This window comes from Pomacea canaliculata, linkage group LG6 (genome assembly GCF_003073045.1).
Source record: "Pomacea canaliculata isolate SZHN2017 linkage group LG6, ASM307304v1, whole genome shotgun sequence".
Classification (NCBI taxonomy): Eukaryota; Metazoa; Mollusca; class Gastropoda; order Architaenioglossa; family Ampullariidae; genus Pomacea; species Pomacea canaliculata.
In genome coordinates, this window is record NC_037595.1 from 12,586,373 (window position 1) to 12,606,747 (window position 20,375).

The 20,375-nt window shown below is 44.6% G+C and overlaps 1 long non-coding RNA gene across 2 annotated transcripts in view; it reads left to right on the forward strand.

Moving 5' to 3' along the window:
- LOC112567055 overlaps positions 1-20,375 on the forward strand; it is a 129,839-nt gene that overhangs the window by 18,244 nt on the left and 91,220 nt on the right. The window contains exon 1 of one of the 2 annotated variants that reach the window (XR_003099730.1): positions 3,168-3,186. The exons of the other annotated variant lie outside the window; for it this stretch is intronic. This is a non-coding gene — a long non-coding RNA (uncharacterized LOC112567055). Of the gene's footprint in view, positions 1-3,167; positions 3,187-20,375 lie in introns of those variants that run through there. 2 annotated transcript variants of the gene reach the window in all.

Here is a 20,375-nt window from a genome sequence, read left to right on the forward strand (position 1 = left end):
ATACAAACAGATGCGTGGGTGGAGGGAAAGAAAGAGAAAAAGAAATGATGTGATGAAAGTTGTTCTATTATCATGGTTTTAAAGATCTGTACGCGTCAAGCTTTCCACAGATATCTGCGAAATATGTCTTTATTTCTAGAGATTCTTGAAATTCAATTGAGGCATACAAACAAATTATAAAGAAAAGCTTCGAACCAGAAAAAACTGTAAATGCTCTCTCTCTCTCTCTCAATGGGAGATAAGCTACGGTGTCCAATGGCAAGCACTATGTGTAAAAACAAATACCAATAAATTCAATGAGTTCAAAGAGCTAGGATTTCGTGATATTTGAAAACAATACATATCCAAACTTCGAACTAAACTATTTCTAATCACACACATACTATCTCTCTCCTCCCTGCCCGCAACCTAACTGCTAGGGAGGATTTAACATTGATAACTTCATCTCTCTTGGCTGGTTGCACTGTCATCACTTGAGGTTACACTGAATAAATAAAGATTTAGTGAGCACACTATAACTATTCTCAGGTTTTGTGAGCGAGACTGCATTATGAATCTTTTTTTAAGGTTCATTCGCGTGAAAAGCGGCTTCACAACCATTTTCTTCCTCTGTGAATGTCAGTCTGAGGACCTAGTCATCTGATCCGATTTTGGGGGCTTCTTCAGGGATATGTTACATCTGATTGTTATTTGTCTGAACTAGCTTTCTCCCATTGACTGTCTCCCTCTACCATAAAGGAGATCAAGACTGGTGCAGTTATGTGCGCGACATTTTATGGCCATGTTCGCGTCCTATAACCTGCCCTTTTGTTACGGATTTTTCTTGTCTTCACACTGCTGCAACGGGGCGACACAACATCCGTCAAACACAAACATCGACTTCTTTCTGTTCCAGTATTTGAAGGAGAAACAGTGATGAGACTGAAATAAGAAACTTATAATTAAAATTAAATAAAACTTGACTGAAATTATCTTGTAAGGAAGGTGCGTTATATATACAGTTGGAGAAAGGTAGAAAATACAAACACTTTAAAAAAAAATCTTTCGCCTCGTTTTCATAATCTGAATTGTATATTCCCAGTAAGACAATCTGTTTGACACGAGTTAAATATATTTGCTTCCAACACATTTTTTAAACAGAAAAATATTTGTTGTCAAAAGGACCGCGAAGGACCTCTCGCCCAACATGAGGCTTGATCCAACAGGTAAACTGATCCGGAAGACGCATAATAATCAAACGTGTGGCATTTAAATTATATATGCTAGGAACAGCTGTAGCATTTATTTTCCATTCATTTGTGTGAATCAATGACATCATGCGTGCAGGCATGTGCTACACGAGCACGCATGCTTCTGTACACGTGCACGAACGAGAGAAGAAGACAATTCCCTCCCGCACCCCATAAAAAATATATATACATAAAAAACTGCAAGAAACAAAGACCACCCAAAAAGGTGGGAAGCCGACATGTCTACCACAACCTGATACTGAGGAGAAGAAGCTGGGTGGCTTGCCAGTGACGGCCATGACGCGATCTGATCTATCATCGGAGAGTTAAGCCCGGGTGTGTGGGTGCCGAGCACCCGGCACAATGAGTCTCTGGACACGAGCGACTTACACCACCCCAGTCCTCCTCCCTCGCGACTTGACGCTTGAGCGGCACAGATGTTGATGGCTGATATCTCTTTTCACCACTCTCCCCTCCCTTTAATTGTTCGCTTGAGAAGCTCGGGTTGCATGGGGGTTTTGTCGGGTTTCTCCTGACAACGCTGCCTTCATCTCACGAGTCAGCCCCAAAGGGTTTTTCTTTTTCTTTTTTTTTTAATGTGCTAGGCGGTCTTTTCGTGGCACTGCTCATATCCGTTGCACTCTCTCTCTCTTACTCGTTCCCCGACTCCCTCCCTCTTTCTCTCGCTGTCGTAATGAGTGTGTGTGTGAGAGAGAGGCAACACGAGAAGCTCCAGAATTGTTGTTGTCGTCGTGGGCTTCATTGGTGTGCGTTCGACGTTGTTGGTGGAGGTTTGAGTGTGAAAGAGCTGTAAGCCGACCAAAAAGTTCGTTATTGTTGTGCGGGTGACAACAAAAAAAAAAAAAAAAAAAAAATTGTTACAAAGGCAGTGAGAGACAACACGGAAACCAAGGAGTGAATGGCTTCACGGCCGGTCTCTTACCTCCAGTGCGTAGCTGAGGTAGTCTATCACGTAACCATAACAACAGCCAGAAAGACACGTGACGCAAGTTGAATGCGAGATGTGAACCCACAACCCAGAGTCCTCACTGCCTTGGTGACCAGCACTTTACCGTTGCGTAACCGGACCCTCCCAATCCCTTCATCCTATTGTCATTGCCAGTATTCCGGAAGGAGTCGTAGTGCAGCGTCAAATTAGTTTTGGCTTTGACTACAATTAGTGTGACGTCAAAGTTGCACTGGCTTTGACTACAATTTAACTTAGTGTGACGTCACATCAAAGTTGCTCTGGCTTTGACTACGCTTTGCTTTAGTGTGACGTCAAAGTTACTTTGGCTTTGACTACAATTAAACTTAGTGTGACGTCAAAGTTGCTCCTCTGGCTTTGACTACAAGTTAACTTAGTGTGACGTCAAAATAGTTCTGACGTCGACTATACTTCTCTTTAGAGTGACGTCAAAGTTGTCGGGGCTTTACCTTAGTGTTACAATGTCAAAGTCCTCTCGTGTTTGTGCTTGTGTTACTGCCACGTGCTGTCACAGCAATGTAGATGTTCTGAAACTTGTACAGGTGTGAGGCTGTTAGCACTGCTGATCCTATTACCTGTTGAACCACTTCATGCATCAGCGGACGAGCCCTCGCACAAGCATGCACCACAGCACATTCCCTCCACGTCCGAACTCCTGTCACTTGTCTGAACTTTCTTTCATTTCTCTCATAGTCACACAGTCATAAAATCACAAGTCCTCTATGGCGACACGCGTTCCCATGCTATCCTCCCCCATGAGGGCGACGACAGCTTGTTACTGAGTTACTTGCGCCTGACCAGCGCCATTCAGCGTCCATGCATTCATCCGTATCTCCACCAAGTTTTTAAAGAAATGGCACGCACGCTGCTAAATTATGAGTTCATTAACACCGACACGTGCTGGTCAATAAATCGAAACGTGCACGATCTTGTCATCTCACCGACGTCCTTCTGTGAAGAAAGAAAACGGTTTGTATTACTTGTTTATTATACCTACTAGGGTACTTATTATTTCTAGGAGTCTTACCGAAAAATATGACACCAATGACACCCACGATATGACACATTACTGTGTGGTTGATGTTTTTTCATAATGTTGATGACCGGTAGCTCATTTCTCCCATTGGCTGTAGTCTTAAAATACTCTTACCATCTTTTTGTGTATGTTGATATTAAGGGTTTATTTGGTCGGATTGTATGTTCTTTCATGAATTTTTTTTTACTTTTGGATATACGTTTTACTTATTTTATTTTACTTTTTGTTCTTCTTTTTTTTCAACGTGTTAGCTCGATGTCTTTGATTAAGAAAGTGTTGGAGTTAGGTGTAGGATTAGGGTTAAGGATCAGGATTAAGGTTAGGGTTCGGTTAGTGTTTTGATGTAGGCTTTTATTTAGGACAGAATGAGTGAACAGACAAATAAATCATCGAGGTCAAAGTATGTAAAGCTAGCAGCCGCGGTTCGCTGTTTGCGCCTCTGTAAACACGTCAGTCACAAGTCAGTGCAGGGAGTACGTGGGTATGACTGCCAGCCCCTGGGGTTTGCAATGCTGTGACTTATAGTCAGGGTACGGGTACAGCTTTACCTACAGGTAGTTCCTATTACTCCACTTCGGCTTGCCTGATGTGTGGGCTTTCTCTCTCCTGTCCCTCTCTCTCTCTCTCCTCCCCCTCTCTCTCTCTTACTGTGCGTTCGCGAGCGTGCCTGTTCACTATCCTTGTGGGTGTCTAAGCTCACACTGGTGCAATTGTGACAAGACTGACAATTGTGTTCGGATAATAAACCCTCCACCGTATATCCTTGTATACTCCTTCCGAACGTACTTCACAACTATACTATCGGCATATTAGCCCAGACAACAATGGCGAGAAACCCATTCTTCACACATCTGCACGGACAATGAAGACCTGCAGATTTTGTTAGCTACAGCAGTCTGTCTTCATTTCCCCGTGCGATCCACGCCACCTATACGCCTGACATTGTTGTTGCACTCCTCCTTTCGCTCTACCTCTCCCACCGTCCTCAGGTAGAGACAAGTCTGAACATAGCTTATATGTCTTACACAACAGGTTATACAGACTCTCGTTAAAACTCTAATATAAGTAAGAACAATTAGATATTATTTTGATGTCGGTTCCAGAGTGTCGTTTGAAACATGCTGAGACAAGGCTGTACACACAACCAAACAACCAAGTTCAAAAGTGTATTGCACCTGTTATAGCTTCGTCGAGATACAACCTGGCCGTCTGTCCAACTGGGATGTTGAACATTGCCACGTCACCCAACATTTCCATCGCAGAAACCGAAACAAAAGCGGGTGGGGCAAATAAACTGTGACGAATGCTACATAGAAATCTTTTCTTAGCTTCTTAAAGCACCTTTTTTCTAATCAGTCTAATGACTGAGTAAAGTTTAGTGCGAGATACTCTTTCCCACCTTCCGTTCTCGAGATAGAGGCGACCAAACTCTGCACTATTCACTATGCACAGGTCAATGTCAACAACGCTGACATCATGATTGTACATGGATACGTTTACGTTGTCAAGGTTACAGTCAACGGAGCTCATAATTAGGTGTATCTATCTGCGCACCACCCTGTTGGTGACCTCTTTCTGCATATCACGGGGTCACAAAGACTCTGGAAACCTGGATACAAGTGTCCACCTCGGGCCACCAGGACTCCACGACAAAAGATGAAAGAAAACAAAGGACCAGGAGCGGCTCTATTGACGCGCTGCCTGCAGTCTCCCTCAGCTCTCTGCGTCTTGAGATAATGAAACTGGGAAATCTCTTAGAGTGTTTTTTGTGTTTTTTTTATCGCTGATGAATGCAGAGTCAAGGACGCAACTATTGATTCCAGAGCTTATATTCTTCTTGTCAGACATTTTGCAAGATTGAGTAGACGCTTTCGAAGGAAAAAAATTATTGGGTTACAGGGGAAAAAAATCTCCTAGACTGTAATGGATTTTGTTTTTTTCATTTGCCTTCATCGCTGGCCTTACCATGTTTATATTCAACAATAGACATATGTAATAAAGTACAAGTATTCAAAAATGTACATCACGTGACTGTCATTGAACACGTCGATATGCAAGCAGGGGTCAAAGAAATTGATAGTAATCAAATAGTACTACCAATAGTAACAGTGGCAAAAGTTCAGCACGACCTAGTCTGTCCCACAGCTGCTTCAATTTTCAGACAACACGATGGCAGTCAGGTACCCAGGGTGGAAAGCTAGTAGCGCCGTTCACGAAGGTTCGCTCGACAGAGGACATTAAAGGCGCCAGCTCGGTTTTCAAGCAGAACAAAACCGACAAAGACCCGCAACCACCACGGATTCAATTTAGTAATCACCTAGATTAGAGGGCCCGGTGAGTACAAGCACCCGAGACACAGCGCCATTGTCAGGCTGTCATTGGAGACATGTGGAGGCTGAGCGCCAGCCAAGGGCAGACCACTCGCGGTAGGTGTTATCTAAGCATCGTTGCTCTCTTCGTCGTGGCGTCATACACCGATGCCAAAAGCCGACGACGCGATGTGAATCAGTTTCGCTACAGATAAAGAACGCTGTCCGATGTCTATGGTTTGTTTCACTTTATTGTAGTCTAATATTTCCATCCATAAGCTGTTAAATAAAAAAATGCAATTATCACGTCTGTAGTTGATATCAGATGTCAACACTCCATTGAACCATGTTCTTCTATTTTCTTTAATCAACCATCTGATCTTCACGTAAGCCGAACCCTCCACCTCACCCGAACAACAGATGTAAAAGCATCATATCCATAACCTCAAACTTATTAATTTTTTTTTTTTTTTGCAGCCGTTAAGTAACATAGTTTGTGCACAGCTGTAAAAATCTAGCGTACGTATCTGCAAACGTAACCTAGTTTGAAATGAATGAATGAATGGGCAGTAAGATCATCAAGATAATATTTTTATGTCGTTCGTACCACTGGTGTCAGTCGCGACATGCCTTCAACAAACGACGATCATTTTCAATCAGTAATCGCTCTTGTATTCTTCTCTGGATATCGCTTCATCACAATCCCTTTGAGAGAGAGAGAAGGGGAGAAAAAAAAAATGAACCAAGGTCTTAATTTTAAGTCAGGACCTAGATGTACATGACACAAGCTTACATGTGTGAAAAGTTACTCCGCTGCTTTCTTTGGTGAACTCCGATTTCTTTTTTTCTTCGTCTTGTTTCGATGAGCTGCTGGATCCCTATGGCGCCGTGGTTCTGGCTCTAGACAAGACCTCGCCCAGAGTTCGGTTGCCATATCAGATTTCCGATCCATTGAGGACCCGAGCGACCTGCCTTTGACAGCTCGTGTTTGGCGATCTGGCGAGACGTCCCAACACCCCCATTCGAAGACCGGATGAACACGGCTCTTGTGCCACAGCCAACCATTAGCTCTCTCCCCCCAAAAACACTGCGCCCGTCGCCGCTATTAGATCAAGCGGTTTGGTGGGCAAGGACTTTGAAAAATGATAGGCTTAGAAGGGAGACCACTACCATGACGAGACGCTGGAGGAAAAAAAAAAAGGGTGGAGGTGAGCCAGTCGTGGAAACATCGAGAAAGAAGGGAGGGAGAGAGAGAAAAAGTTTTGGGCGGTTTCAAAGCAAGCTTCTTAAGCACAGCTGAGTGGATGGGCAAACAAGCTTAAACGCTGCCCATTTCGCGCCGAATTAATCCCGAGCTGTTTTGGCATCCGGATCTGGTCCCACTCGCTCCTGGGCATGCCACAGACCAGCCTCCGTGGTACCTTCAAGAAGAAGGAAGGGTGGGTTGGGGAGGATGGAGGTGAGGAGGCTGGCTGGTTCCGATGTCTGTGCTTTTTTTTTAAGTGTGCCATCTTTGCTGTAAGTGCAACCAAGGATGGTGAGGAGACTGAGTGTTTGTTCCCTTTGGGAGAAGGTGTCGGCGCCTCTTTCCTTCGACATCAACCACAAGGCGTGAAGACTCTGGATGGCTGAGAAAATGTACTGATGCGAGATTCTCGTGGAATTTTCTGTGCGTCTGTACGTATTTGAATATGCAAGAAAACGATTTTTTTTAATGAACAAAAAAAAGTCCAAAAATTGCAAGAATTTTAATTAAAATTTGAAACTTTTTTGGTGATGACCCTCGAGGCTTGCTTCGTTAAGACGTTTCTCTTTTTATTTTTGACAGCCGTATGTTTGGTTGCTGACTTGTCAGACGGGTTCATATTAGTCTCTATATTCCCTTAGTCCCTAAGATGAAAGGGAGGCTACTTGTCTCGTACACCGGAAGTATAGTTGGCGGTAGGGATGGTTGGATGTTCAAACAGAATTCAATTCGACATAAAGAGCTTAATAAAAATGCTAAACATTCCACCAAAATGTATAAATATAAAAATACACGAGAGTTTCCATACGTCAAAGCAAATGGACAGTTTCCGCGAAAAACAACTAGTGCAAATCCTTTTTCTAGAAAACAAGATAAAAAAAGTGTCTTTGAGTTCCATTAGTTAGTTGTTCGTGCGATCTTCTATCGTTCTACTCGCACACCACGCATGCAACCCTTAACTCATGTAGATGAGCACTCAAGCACGTACAGTCACCGAGTGCAGTTCATGCGCCCACGTCTGTGATCACACACCTGAACTATCTCTGGTTTTTATTTGATAGGAAAGGTCTTCCGCTTAGAGCTGATTTCGCACTATTCGATAAAATGAGTGACAAAGTAGGGAGGAAACTTGAGCCTCTGGGGGAAATATCCCCCCTGCCACTTCCTTTCCGATGGCGCAGCCCTGTGATCAGGTCTCCATGTTGAGAGAAAGACTGTCCAGCAAAGACTCTTGCTGTTGTGCTGTCGTCAGGTAATCCAAGTTCCTGGGTCACCGAGTTCAACCCTCTTGGGTATAATTGCTGACACACGTCATCACACAGCTTTCCCATGTCCTTCTCAGGTGCGCTCTAGACACCATCTCTCCCTTCGGTCACTTGAAAAAAAAAATAGGTCACGTGACTTGCTTTTCTTTTGCTCGATTCTGACCTGCACCCACAGCGGTGTCACAAATACGGTTTGTATTGTCAGTGTTCACCAGTGTTCTAGATATTGTTGTGTACCTGAGAGTACATACGTGGTGTGTGTGTGAAGTCATGTAATGGAGGAACGTCTCCCGATGCGACAGGTCGAGTGGTCCCCAGATATTTTGCTTGAAGATCTTGGGAACTAATCCCAGTGCTGGTGGAGCGCCCCGTTACAAAGCCATACTTCTCAAAACATCTTGCCATTTGCCTAGAACATAAACAATTAACAGCCAAGAACATCACTGACTGCCCACAGCATCAAGACGTGCCACTGGCATCTTTCTCCGAAATAAATAAGATGGTAATTGGCATAAGGGTTGGAGTACATACCCATTCCCTCTGACCCCTTTGAAATTAACGGCTACTTTTGAGGTTGTGGAGAAGATATGCTCACTCATCCAGCCCAGCCCACGACCGGTACATCGAGACAGCCATCACTGTCTACTTCCCTGATCCTGTTTCAGATCCTCCCAATGCCCTCCAGCCCAAGATGTTTTTCGCAAAGTACTATTTTTTAATGTTATCCTACTTGCGAAGAGCTTTATACCCACTTTTCCGAGTTCAGTAGGGCCAGAGGCTAAGCTTTTGCCGGGAAGGCACAAACCAAACGTCAGATTTCGAGATGAGTTAGGGCAGTCATGCATAGCGGCGACCCTGTGCTGCGCATGATTCCATCTACCCTTGGAGTCGGAGATCGGTGTGATGTTTATAGGATCGTGGATTTAGACGATAACGATGAAGGATAGGTGGCAGTGCACTCCAGGGCACACCTGCCTCACCTGACTCACCTGCGATCTCAACATGGCCTTCAAGGAGGGGCGGACAACTTGGGTATGTTGCTCGATCCTAGGATTCCTCAAAGTTCGGTAGCGGAAACGTCGAACGTGACATGCGCACTCGCTAGTCTTGTGGGTCTCAATACTTCAGGTCCCTTCATCAAAACTACATTCCTTTGACGCATACGATAATAGAATGAACAAAAGTTATGATCTGGAAGCATTTTGACATTGAGTTGGACAAATTATATTGCTATATATATATATGGAATACTTTCTATACCTGCAGAATACTGGGTGTTGAAAGCAGGCGCGTGCACAAACCCACTCACAAAATAATTATGCTAAATTTTATGATTGTGCAACCGCAGGTGCTGCTCCTCGAGTACCTCGCCTCGACAGACAATAGACTGACGACGATGTGTGGGTACACACACACTTTTGCAACACTCGTCAGACCTGCGAGGAAGGGGAGGCGATGGTTACCGATGATCACAGCGACAAGGGGAGACAAATATTTGTCGATGACGAGTGCGAGTAGGAGCCCCTTGCGACTGCATAATCAGCAGGTAGAAGAGCACAGGAACAGGGAGAAACGTAGCCATGGCGACTTCATGTAGTAGACATGGTGACGTTTTATGTAGCACGTCACGTAGCACAGGTGACGTACTATATTTGAATCATTCATTTCCGTTTTGTTGTGGTTTATTTTGTGGATTCAACATTTTTGATTCGTGTCAAAACAAGATTTTTTAAATCACCGCCAACAGTTATTGTGGAAAGTATTCGGAACAAAAGCATTTCTATCTCCATAGTGACGCTACAAAAGCTTTCATGTTGTGTTGCCTCACATCGCTAAACTCACTTTGTTCATTCTCCAATGAAAGCCTCTGCTTTGTTCAAATTGCAAGGTAAGATCACGTGGTTAAAGAAAGGTCACTGTAGGGTTATCGCAAGGCTATAGAAAGGTTACTTCATATCGCAAGAGTTGGCCAGCTTCCTGCTGGAGCCATACTTCATCGCAGTGGACGAACGTCACTAGCCGCTAGAAGGTGACTTCCGGGCCCAGCGGTAACCCCTCTGTCTGTGTGGCGCAGGATTACGGCCCCTGAACAAAGACGATCATAAGAAGGATGTGGGTCCGTATCAGGCATGGACAACGGCCGGAAGGTGACGTGTCACAGAACCGGAATGAAAGCATCTCGAGAATACTGCTGTTAGTTTTAAATCCAACTATTCACTTATGGATTGATTTCTCGGCCATGTCATTGTATACTTCTTCATCCATCTCTTCCTTGTCTTCTCATCCTGGTTTGATTCGCACTTAACCTTAACCTGCTCCAGCACGTGCTTGCGAAATGCTCTTGCCTCTGAACATACAAACACGAACGCATGCACTTTGCAAAATTTCGCCCACGCTCTCTCGCGTGTACGTGTATCTCTATGATAAGAGATTGTTAAGCCTCGATTTGAACCTCGAAAATCGAGAAACTGACCGAGTTCGACTTTAATCTCGCCAATATATCTGCAAGGAAATAAATAGTTCGGGTGAGTAGTCTTTCAAAATCCATCCTCCGACATACGAGCGTTACCTCCCTTGTATCTGGCTGCACCAACTGTATGTCCCCCATCATACCTCCCGATCATCATCATCATCATCCTCATCATCATCATCATGCCACTTTGATCAAACAGAACCAGTCTCTGTTACCCCATACCACTTACACGAATCCCCCTCCCTTCAACTCCTTTCCCTTCCTCTGCTCCTTCCCCCCACCAGCACACACCTCACCTCCCTTTCCTTTTCCTGTCTTCTTTCTCTCCTTATGGACGTTTAAAGGGTAGTCGTCTATTTTCTGCATTAATGTGACAGCGGCTCAATAGCGGCGGGCGTTTCATTAGCATTCTAACAAACAGTGCATGATTGCCCAGTGACAACTCGCCGATCGCGCTGCCAGACCAGCACAAGATGGGCAGCCGGATCTGTAAGCAGCTAGCCATCAGCCCCGGACTTAAGTGTTGGAGCCCAGGCATCAAGCAGCCGAGAATTTCTCGTGGCAAACAATCGACAATCATCTCCACCCCGTCTTCACGGGCCTGTTTGCAATTATTGACTCATCATCTAGCCTCTCTCTCTCTTTTCGCCCCATACCTTCCCCTCACCCGTCCAACCTCCACACTATGCGCACCCCCAGCCAACCTCTACCCTTTACACCCCACCCCACTACTTCTTGACCAAGAGGTTTTTTTTCTAGAAAAATCCCTCGTCCAATCTGCTAGCAACGGTCTGCGAAGAAGGATGCTGGAGGTAAGCACGACACCATCTGCGGGTATCCGATGAGTGGAGCTTGGGTAAGGGTGGGCATCAACAGATCCTGGAGGATTCTGGAACACCTTTTCCTTGTTGAACCATTATGACAAGCTGGTGAGAAGAGGGTGGAGAAGGCTATCGCTGAGATATGAAGAAATGGCTGATATTTGACCTGAAGTATTAATTCATCAATCCATACTTCAAGTATCCTAAGTGCGTGAGAGGCCCGCCAGTGTTGACACTTGTCAACAAGTAGCTGTATAGGGCTGTTGTATGAGTATCCGATGCTTTTGCTCTTCTGTTGCTTGCTGTAAGTCTTTCAAATAGGTGCTGAGTAAACTGCTCAATCTGGCTTGCTAAATATATGTACATGCACTTGACTAGCTGTTTAGTTGTCTTTTTTCAACGATTTTTCTTCGTGTAGACAAACAGGGGGCAACGAGTTACCATCATCTAAAAGTAGAATCTTAACTCTCTATTTCGATTTAGAAAAGTTTCTGTTTTGTAGGCGTATAAAGCTAATATAAAAGCCAATATTTATATATAAAAACAGTTTTCATAAATGTTCTAGCGATTTTATTATCATAACTCAAATAGTATTTACTGCATATTAATGTGATTGCTTACATGTGACATTGTTGTTATGATCCCCTTGATAACGGTCTTTAGCCATATGTGTATTAAAAATTCCCCATCCTCTCTCTTCCTCTTGCTTTTTCTCCACTCCCACCCTTTCTCGCTTGTCAGTTATGTTTTTGGGAACTGCTTACTTGGATGTACACAGACAAAAAAAAAAAAAAAGAAAGATGAAACGCTATTTTAAAACAACAACACATACCTCACTCTAGCAAGTGTACTTTTTTTCTTCCTGTTTTGGATCTTCGTGAGCTACCAAAAGTCACTTCAGAAACGTCATTTATCATAATTACTCACTCACCTTTCATCCTAATGTTCACATAGTACATAAATACGCCTGTTGTTCCTCATTTCTTCCCTCCCCCTGCGACATGCCCGCCGACAAACCCGCCCTGACCCACATAGCGGCCACGTATACACCCCAGCTTACCTTTCACCCTGGGGGTCAAGGGGTATCCTTAAAATTGTTTTTAACAAGTTTGACTATGAAATATTTTCTCCCCTTGATACAGCCTTTGATGCTGACACGGCGTTAAACACCAAGAAGCCAACCAGAAGAAGATGGAGGGATGGAAAAATCAAACTGAATAGAGGGGTAGAGACAGAAGATGGGTAGGATAAGGACAAGAAGATCGTTAACTTACTGAAATAGTAGGTCTCAGGTCTCACAGCCAGACTTCCCTATATTTACGGAGACAAAAGCTGGCGCAGACAACCTGAAGTGCGTTGGCTAAATGGTGAGCTACCCGGCTTTCCCCACAAGTACAAAAGGAAGGTGAAGATCCCAAAAGTCGCGCTGTAACCGGTAGTTGGCGGCTAATGCGCGCAGCAAGACTATCGGAGACGTCCAGAATGGAGATAGATGCGGGTTATTTTCCCTTCTGCAAATGGCCGGTTTGGCAGGCCGCTTTGTCTGCCATCAACTACATGCAAATTCGGCAGCGCGGCTAACGAAGTGGTAATTCCTGCAAGATTCCTTTATCGCGTCGGCCTGTCCAAAATTTTTAAGCGGCCGTCACTTCCACCAACGGTAAAGCCGTTTTTACGATTCATAAAATGATACTCTGACCAGAGGATAATCACACTTTCACCCCCCTCTCCCCCGTCTCTCTCTCTCTTTTTCTTTAGTTTGACCATTCCCATAATTCCCCTCTTCCTACAGCTCCTTAAATGATCCTCTGACAAGAGAATAATAACACTTTTTCTCCTCCATCTCTTTCTTCTTCTGTGGTGACCATTCCTATAATTCTCGTAGCACATCCGGGCACAACTCTCATCAGCTTTGCGTAATCCCATTAGAATGACAGGCGATGAGTGTGACAAGAGGAGTTGGGCGGCGAACGGGAGGTAGAACTGAACGGTAAGGGTAGGAGGAGGGATGGAGAGAAAAAGATAGCCGCGTACGATTCATTTGCATATTCTGTCAACGCGTTCTGCGTTCAATTCCCATTACTGTACCTTGTTTTGGACCCGGGGTGTGATGGTTCAACAAGGGAAGTATTCTTTCTAGCAGCCGTCGAAGAAGGCAGTCTGCAGTCCTTCTTTTTCTGTACACCATCTGGGAGGTGTCGGGGACAGTAGCAAACTGATGAGAGAGTGAGAGAAAGAGAAAACGAGAGAGAAACGACCTCCATAAGCTTGTTAAAATTCAGCTGGAATTAAAACTCATTAATCATAGCCTTGCCGTTTCTGCCTGTCCTCGTTGTCCTTTTTCACCAACCAGTCCACCCGCGTGTTGTTCCTGGCATGCAACTGGCTGGTCTACGAGCTCAAGGCTTGCTTTCTTTTTCTGGCGAGTGATCTTTTCACCCCTGCAAACGTTGTCTTTCCCTTGGGGGGACAGTCGTTGTTTTGGTGATCCAAACTCACCTTGCCATTATCAGGCAGGCAGCTGCAGACATTCTTCGTTACATTAAAAAAAAAAGTCTTTGTAGGGTGGATGGAGTGGGTTTGGTTATATTTTCCAGTTTTCTGCTCAATATTTTCTCTAATTCATTTTTGCGGCAAAGAACGAGAGAGAAGTCAATGTATTTTTGCATGTTTGTGGGTAAACAATGGAGGACAATGAAAAGTGTACATAACAAACGGAATACAACAAAAATCATGAGAAAATAATAATAAGAATTTATTTTATAAAGCTCAAAATTCAACTGAAATCATTAGCTTCTTAAGACAGACCAGTCAATAAAATCCACAACAAAAGTTTAACAACTGAGAAGGCGCCAGAAATACTTTCAAAACACAAACCAGACGCCATTTGCACTAAACCTCACTAACATTCACATCAAACATACATAAAGAAAGGTAAAATATTGCTGTTGGATGTAGACGACCATGATACTGTGATTGTAAAGAACACAAGCAGTTCAGGAAGGATAACACGGTCTTAAAAGCGTGAGCAGTGATTACCGAGTAGGTAAGAAGTCTCCTCGAGAAGATGTGAAACCCTCTGCTCGCGATCATTCCATTTGCACGATGCATTTATATTAATAATAATCTTTATCCCTGAAAGCGATCCTCGTCGCTTCTCGGAGAAAATAAAACCTTTTACAGGCAAGTTTCCCCCGTTTAAATAGAGTTTGTCCAAACATAGATGTTAACGCCACCGCAAAGAAAACCTCCGAGCAATTTTTGTGTGTAGGGTTGGGGTGGAAAGTTAATCTCTTTTTCCCCCGAATGAAATTTAATCTCTCCAGACATAATTTTGAAATCGGATATCTGTGTGTCTGGGTTTTCATGACTTGAAAAGATGTAAACAAATAAAAGCGGGATAAAGGATGGGTAGGCGAATGAGAGTCGGGAGTGGATTGGGGGAGGGAGAGAAAACAGATATAAAACACGAAGAACAGACATAAAACATGGAGAAAATACCCTTGCATGACTTTAATCCCTCTCCTCCACCCACCCTGCTCTTTCTATTAGTAAAATCAGAAGCAGCAGGACGAGAAGGCCGCACTCATCCATCTCTCCATGTGAAAGTGCTGTCATAAAATGTGACATGAGTCTTTGTGAGGGTCCTCCTCAGACAGGTATGCCGCAAGCAGCGCTTGACATGTATTCAGGCTAACGAGATAAAATCTTGCTTTAACGCTTTCCACGCCAGGTCTGAGAACAACAGACTTCATCTATCTCAAGAAGAATATAAGAACACACTCTTCTCTCTTTCTTTTGTTATTCGCTCTCTCACTCTCTACCATTCGTCTGTTAAACTGTCTCTTCGCCTTTTTGTACACTCTATTAACTCTTTCTGCTTCTTTATTTAACCCTTTTTTCTGTCATTAACTCTTTAGCTCTCTATCTATATCTGTTGTTTTTTTAATAATAAAACTAGAGCGAATGTAGTGACGCAGACAAATTTCTACCATATTATCATCATTGTCGTCTCATCGTCGTCAAAGTGGTTGCTTTTGTTCCTGATGGGACTATAGTTCCTTCGTGCATTTTCTTCCAGTTACAAACTTCGGATATGCCCCCTGTTTACTTATTTACTTCTTACTCCTGTAATCTATTAGAAAGGATTTTCATTGCAAAGGGGTGTTATGGGAGGGACTGTTATCGGCAATGAGTGTTGTCAGTGGGTGGTGGGTGCACAGTGTGATGTCTCAGTTCTGTGGATGAACCACGCCTGACAGCGATATTAGAGGACATTAATAGCCTAATCTTGAAATAAAAATTTTAAAAATACCGCCATTACAGAAGAGAGGGGAAGGAAGGCATGTACGGGGGAAAGAGAAAGCAGGTGTTGAACCTTATAGAAAGCGATTACGGGAACCTGTTTATTCTAACAAACGACGGGAACGATGAAGCAGAATCTTACTGCTGCATGCTGAAGTTGTGGTTCTCGTGAATAGTTTTCAGACTGACGAATGCAGCACGTGCGGGAGACATAAAGACTGTAAGTATAATTACCTCAGAATTATCTTTGGAGCTGGAATTACCTGGGATTATTTGAATAGGAGTAGAGGTGGGAAGGGATTTTATTATTATTATTATTTTTTTTTTTACTTTTACGGTCCTGTTGTCTGACAGTTTCACACCACCACCAACACCTCCTACCTCGCTACAACGTTCCACAATTCATTCATTCACTACGCCCTGGTTTGTTTGTGTTTGTCTGTCTGTTTCTCCATGAAGACAACACCAGCGGCGAGTGAAGCACGGAGGTCTTGGTGAACAAAGTTATCCCTCCCTGCTCCTGTGTTTGTAGCTAGCAACACCAACCCTCACATTTTTAAATCAACAGTTATGCTTCGGGTAATGTAGCGTGCACCGCGTCCACGCGCGCGCGCGTGTGTGTGACCTTTTCCTTCAAGGGTCATGTTGACTCTTCCTAAAAGGCGGATGGTATGATTGACGCGCTGTCATTCAAGTAGAACAGCGGCGTCACCAGTCGCATCCACCCGCCACGACGCCCAGGTAAGACCGACTGACGACTGGTCTGACCAGTTACCGCTCACCTGTCGCGTCTGTGCGCGAGAAAAGTTTGTTTAAAGGGACAGCTACCTTCCCGCTACACCTTCCCTCCATCTCGCTGGTCGTCTGCTCTCTTATTTCATCTGATACCCGAGTGTTCAGTTGTGGGTCTCATGATCTTTTGCACTTCCATTAGTGAACAGTACAGTGTTTTAAACAGAGCTATGTGAACATATGTGAACAGTGTTTTAAACAGAGGATGTGAACATCACATCTGACGACCATAACGAGGCCAGTGGAGATTTCATCTGACGATACTCGGGTGAATTTTTTTTTTTTCGCTAATGACCGTACAGAAGACAGCGAGAAATGTGGCGATGAGCGTACAGAGGGAAGCGGAAATGTCATCTAACAATTTCAGTTGACGATCGTAACGAGGATTTTGTGGATCTTCCTGACCATCTCTCCCTCTTCCGTTCCACCGCATCGCCCTGTGAAACGGCTGACAGGTCAACAGTTCAATGATGACTTGATGTGAGATATCAGACATTAATGTCAACATCACGTCACGGAGCATGACAATAAAACCACAGGCTGATGATCAGACTTCTTTTTTTAATCAATGTCTACATATGCACATGACGTTACCATAGCAACACAACAACAACTTGTGATGGAGTCAGAAAACAACCGTAAGCGTTGGTGACACAACTAATTCTCGGAACATTCATTTACATCGCCTCGAAATTGTGCAAGAAAACTCTTTAGAGAACAGTCTCTCGGCAGGTAAAAGCTAGATGGCGGCTTTTTAATAAGAAATTAGTTGTAGAGCTCTTATAGCTTATAAATGTCAGTGCGAGATGCGCGCCATTAGTCTCCCCCATCATCATCTTTATGGGGCGACACAGTAGGTCAGTGGGTTAAAACTCTCGTTACAAATGGTCTATCTCCTCATCCCCACCGTCGTTTGTTTAGTAGCACTATGGGTAGTGGGGGAAACCGGAGAAAGTCCCCGACACCCTGCTCTACGAACAGGTGTCACCTACAGTGTCCCGAGACGAGATCTGAACCCTTAACCTCTGAGGTGACAAGCGAGCGTTTTATCAACTACCTGGCGCCCCTTACACTACCGGGGGGATAGCGCACCCCCACCATGGTCCTGGGTTTCATTTCTTGATTCAGGACATAACTACTTCTCTCTGGGTGTCACCTGTAACATCCTATGTTTGTTTACTCCGAGAACTGTAATTTTCTCCGCCCGACACCCGTCAATGAGGCATCAAAGTCAAAAATTATTTAGTGTAATCGTCTAGGTGGAGGGACTCTCTTGCCAAATATGACAACCATCCATCAGCTTCTCCAACCTACCCACTCCCATTGTTGTCTTCAATTATCTCCCCCGTGGCTCTAACTTCAGGAATCAGGACAGAGTGTCGGTCAGCCGTTGCAACCAAACCGAAAAACCGTTTAGTCCGGTCAAGCTTGACTTCCGCGCGTGTTCCACACCAACCCTGAACCTCCCCCCCGCACCAGGGCGCGAACCAGCCCAAAGGTCACGTGAGGTCATGTCGTCACCCCCACTCAGGTGCTTGTTCGTGGAGGCGCCCCGCTAAAGGCACCGCCAGGTGTAAACCTGTCATCTTCAAGAAAGAGACCTCGCTGGCTTCCTTTTCTTTTGACTTTCATCGCAGGAGATGGTGACATTACCTGCCCGCGTGGGCACACGAAGTAGAAGCTAGACCACTGTTTTATGATACGAGTGGCAAGGGACTTCTTGTACGAGGGAACAGGACGTCCCTCCGTGTGTGGGAGGGGGAGGGTGAGGCTCAGGTACGGTGGGAAGACCGGTCCTGTAGTAAACAATCATTTACATTTGGTAGGATTTGTTACTAAACGAATTACATTTTACATACATTTAACCTTTGCAGTTTTGGTTATACATCATTGAATTATTTATAGTTAGGGATCCACTAGGTTTGACGAATCGGTCATCTTGTTCAGGTTTCTGGGGAGACACTGGCTGTAGTAAAGACTCGATTTCACAAAACTTTCATTTTTCTTTTATATCCTCTATTATCGTTTAAAATATTTTTCCCCGAGACTGCGCATCTCTCCATAAAAACCTTAGAAAAATATTAAAATTTATTTTTAGACTTGTTGATAATTGAAATTTAATGAATTTTGGATCTGTTGTCATCTTCTGTCTGAAAGAGAAGTTGACTAAACTGCTTGAAGCACGACTGAGGTAAACATGTATGGATATAAACTCATAAACACAACTTTCCGTCCTCCCTTTACTTACATCCTGGAAAATAAAATTTAACATTACCTTTACAAGGTGTCTAAAAATTGTGAGAGTAAATCTCATTACTCATGTGGGCTGTGACAAAAGGGAGGTCACTGACTTGCTGTCAACGAAGAAAACAGGTTTCCCTCTTTAACGCTAAGTAGTATCTAGTACAATCCAATTTAACATGAAACACGTCAAGCATTTTTGTGGTGTGTGTGCGTTTAATTCGAGGCACCATCTTGTCTTCTCCACCTGCGACACAAGTTTATTTTTAGACTGGCTGTGCGTAGACAGGTGTCCGGCGGCCATGACACTTCCACACACGCACACACGCGTGTAATTCATGTCCAGCTGTGTGATATCTGTCGATTATGTCACTCGACAACAAGTTAGCATCCAGAGAGTTAAGAGCTGCTCCTTGCCAGGCGAGTACGTCATTAACTGCCAGCTACTGGCTTCTGGACGTCAGATAAACAACAAGATGACGTCGCCGCCTCGTCAGGCCAAGCGTCTGACGTTTAGTCTCAACCTGTGACGTTTATGCTCGTCACGGTTTGACGCTTCATTGTATCGTAATGGTGTTTCTCTCTCTCTCTGACACACACACACAGATGGAGTCGCGCCGTCACGGGTCACATGGGGTTACATTCTGCTCAGCCTCTCGCTCGCCCAGCCGTTCAACGATCACTCAATCCACAACCAACCAACCAACCAGCCAATCAGCCAGGAGACCAGAATGCTTGACTTCTCCAGTGATTTGCGTGTACGTCTGTCTGTGAGTGTGTGTCTTTGTATTTTTTTAGCAAGTCGGAGCTACAGACTACGCGAGAAAAAGGAGTTCTACTCAACGATCTCTGTTTCTTCTCTCTGCTTCATTATCTTCCTCCTTCTCTTAATTTTTTTCCCATATCTCCGTCTCTCTCTCTCTTCCTCTGAGTTTGTCTCCCTTAAAGTGCAGTGCCCCAAGTGTAGCGAGAATCCTGGGGTCAAATCTCATCTCATGTCACTCTGACTGCGACATCTGTCACCTGTTCTCGTCTTTCCTCCTTCCTCATTACCTCCTTCCCTCCTCGCGTACGAAATCGATGCCAGGCGGAAGAATTTTCTTATCAAATCAGCTGGGAAACCTAACCCACCCGTCTCCGTCCCCACCACGTTTTTCTTGTGTGAGCTCGCACACGATTTCCACACCTTCACTCACACATACCCGGATGAACCGCCACGCAAAAACAAACCGCTATATTCCTCTCCCCACCATACCACCCTCCTCAGTCCAGGTCAGCAGCCCGTGACGTGTCCATGACTTTCCCCACCCTTTTCCCTCACGCTCCCCCACCCCATCCTACCCCACCCACCCCGCTGCAGGAAGGAGCGATTCGCAGCTTGGGAGGCGGACGCCCCTGGGAAAGCTTGTTTGAAGACCGCTTGCTGGAAAAACAGGACTCGGGGGCCGCAGAATGGGGCCTGGAAATTGGACGCCTCGTCCTTACGGGCGCGGAGGGTATTGTCCGGCGATGCACATCCTAGCCTTATCACCCACACTGGAAATTAGCTCCGCCATTCATCACCCACGTGAAGCGGGACTGGCTGATCACGTGCCCTTAACGGGTTCGCAGATAATGGTTAACCTACAGAACTTTAGGCAGGCAGTGGAATTAAAAAAAAAAAAATTACA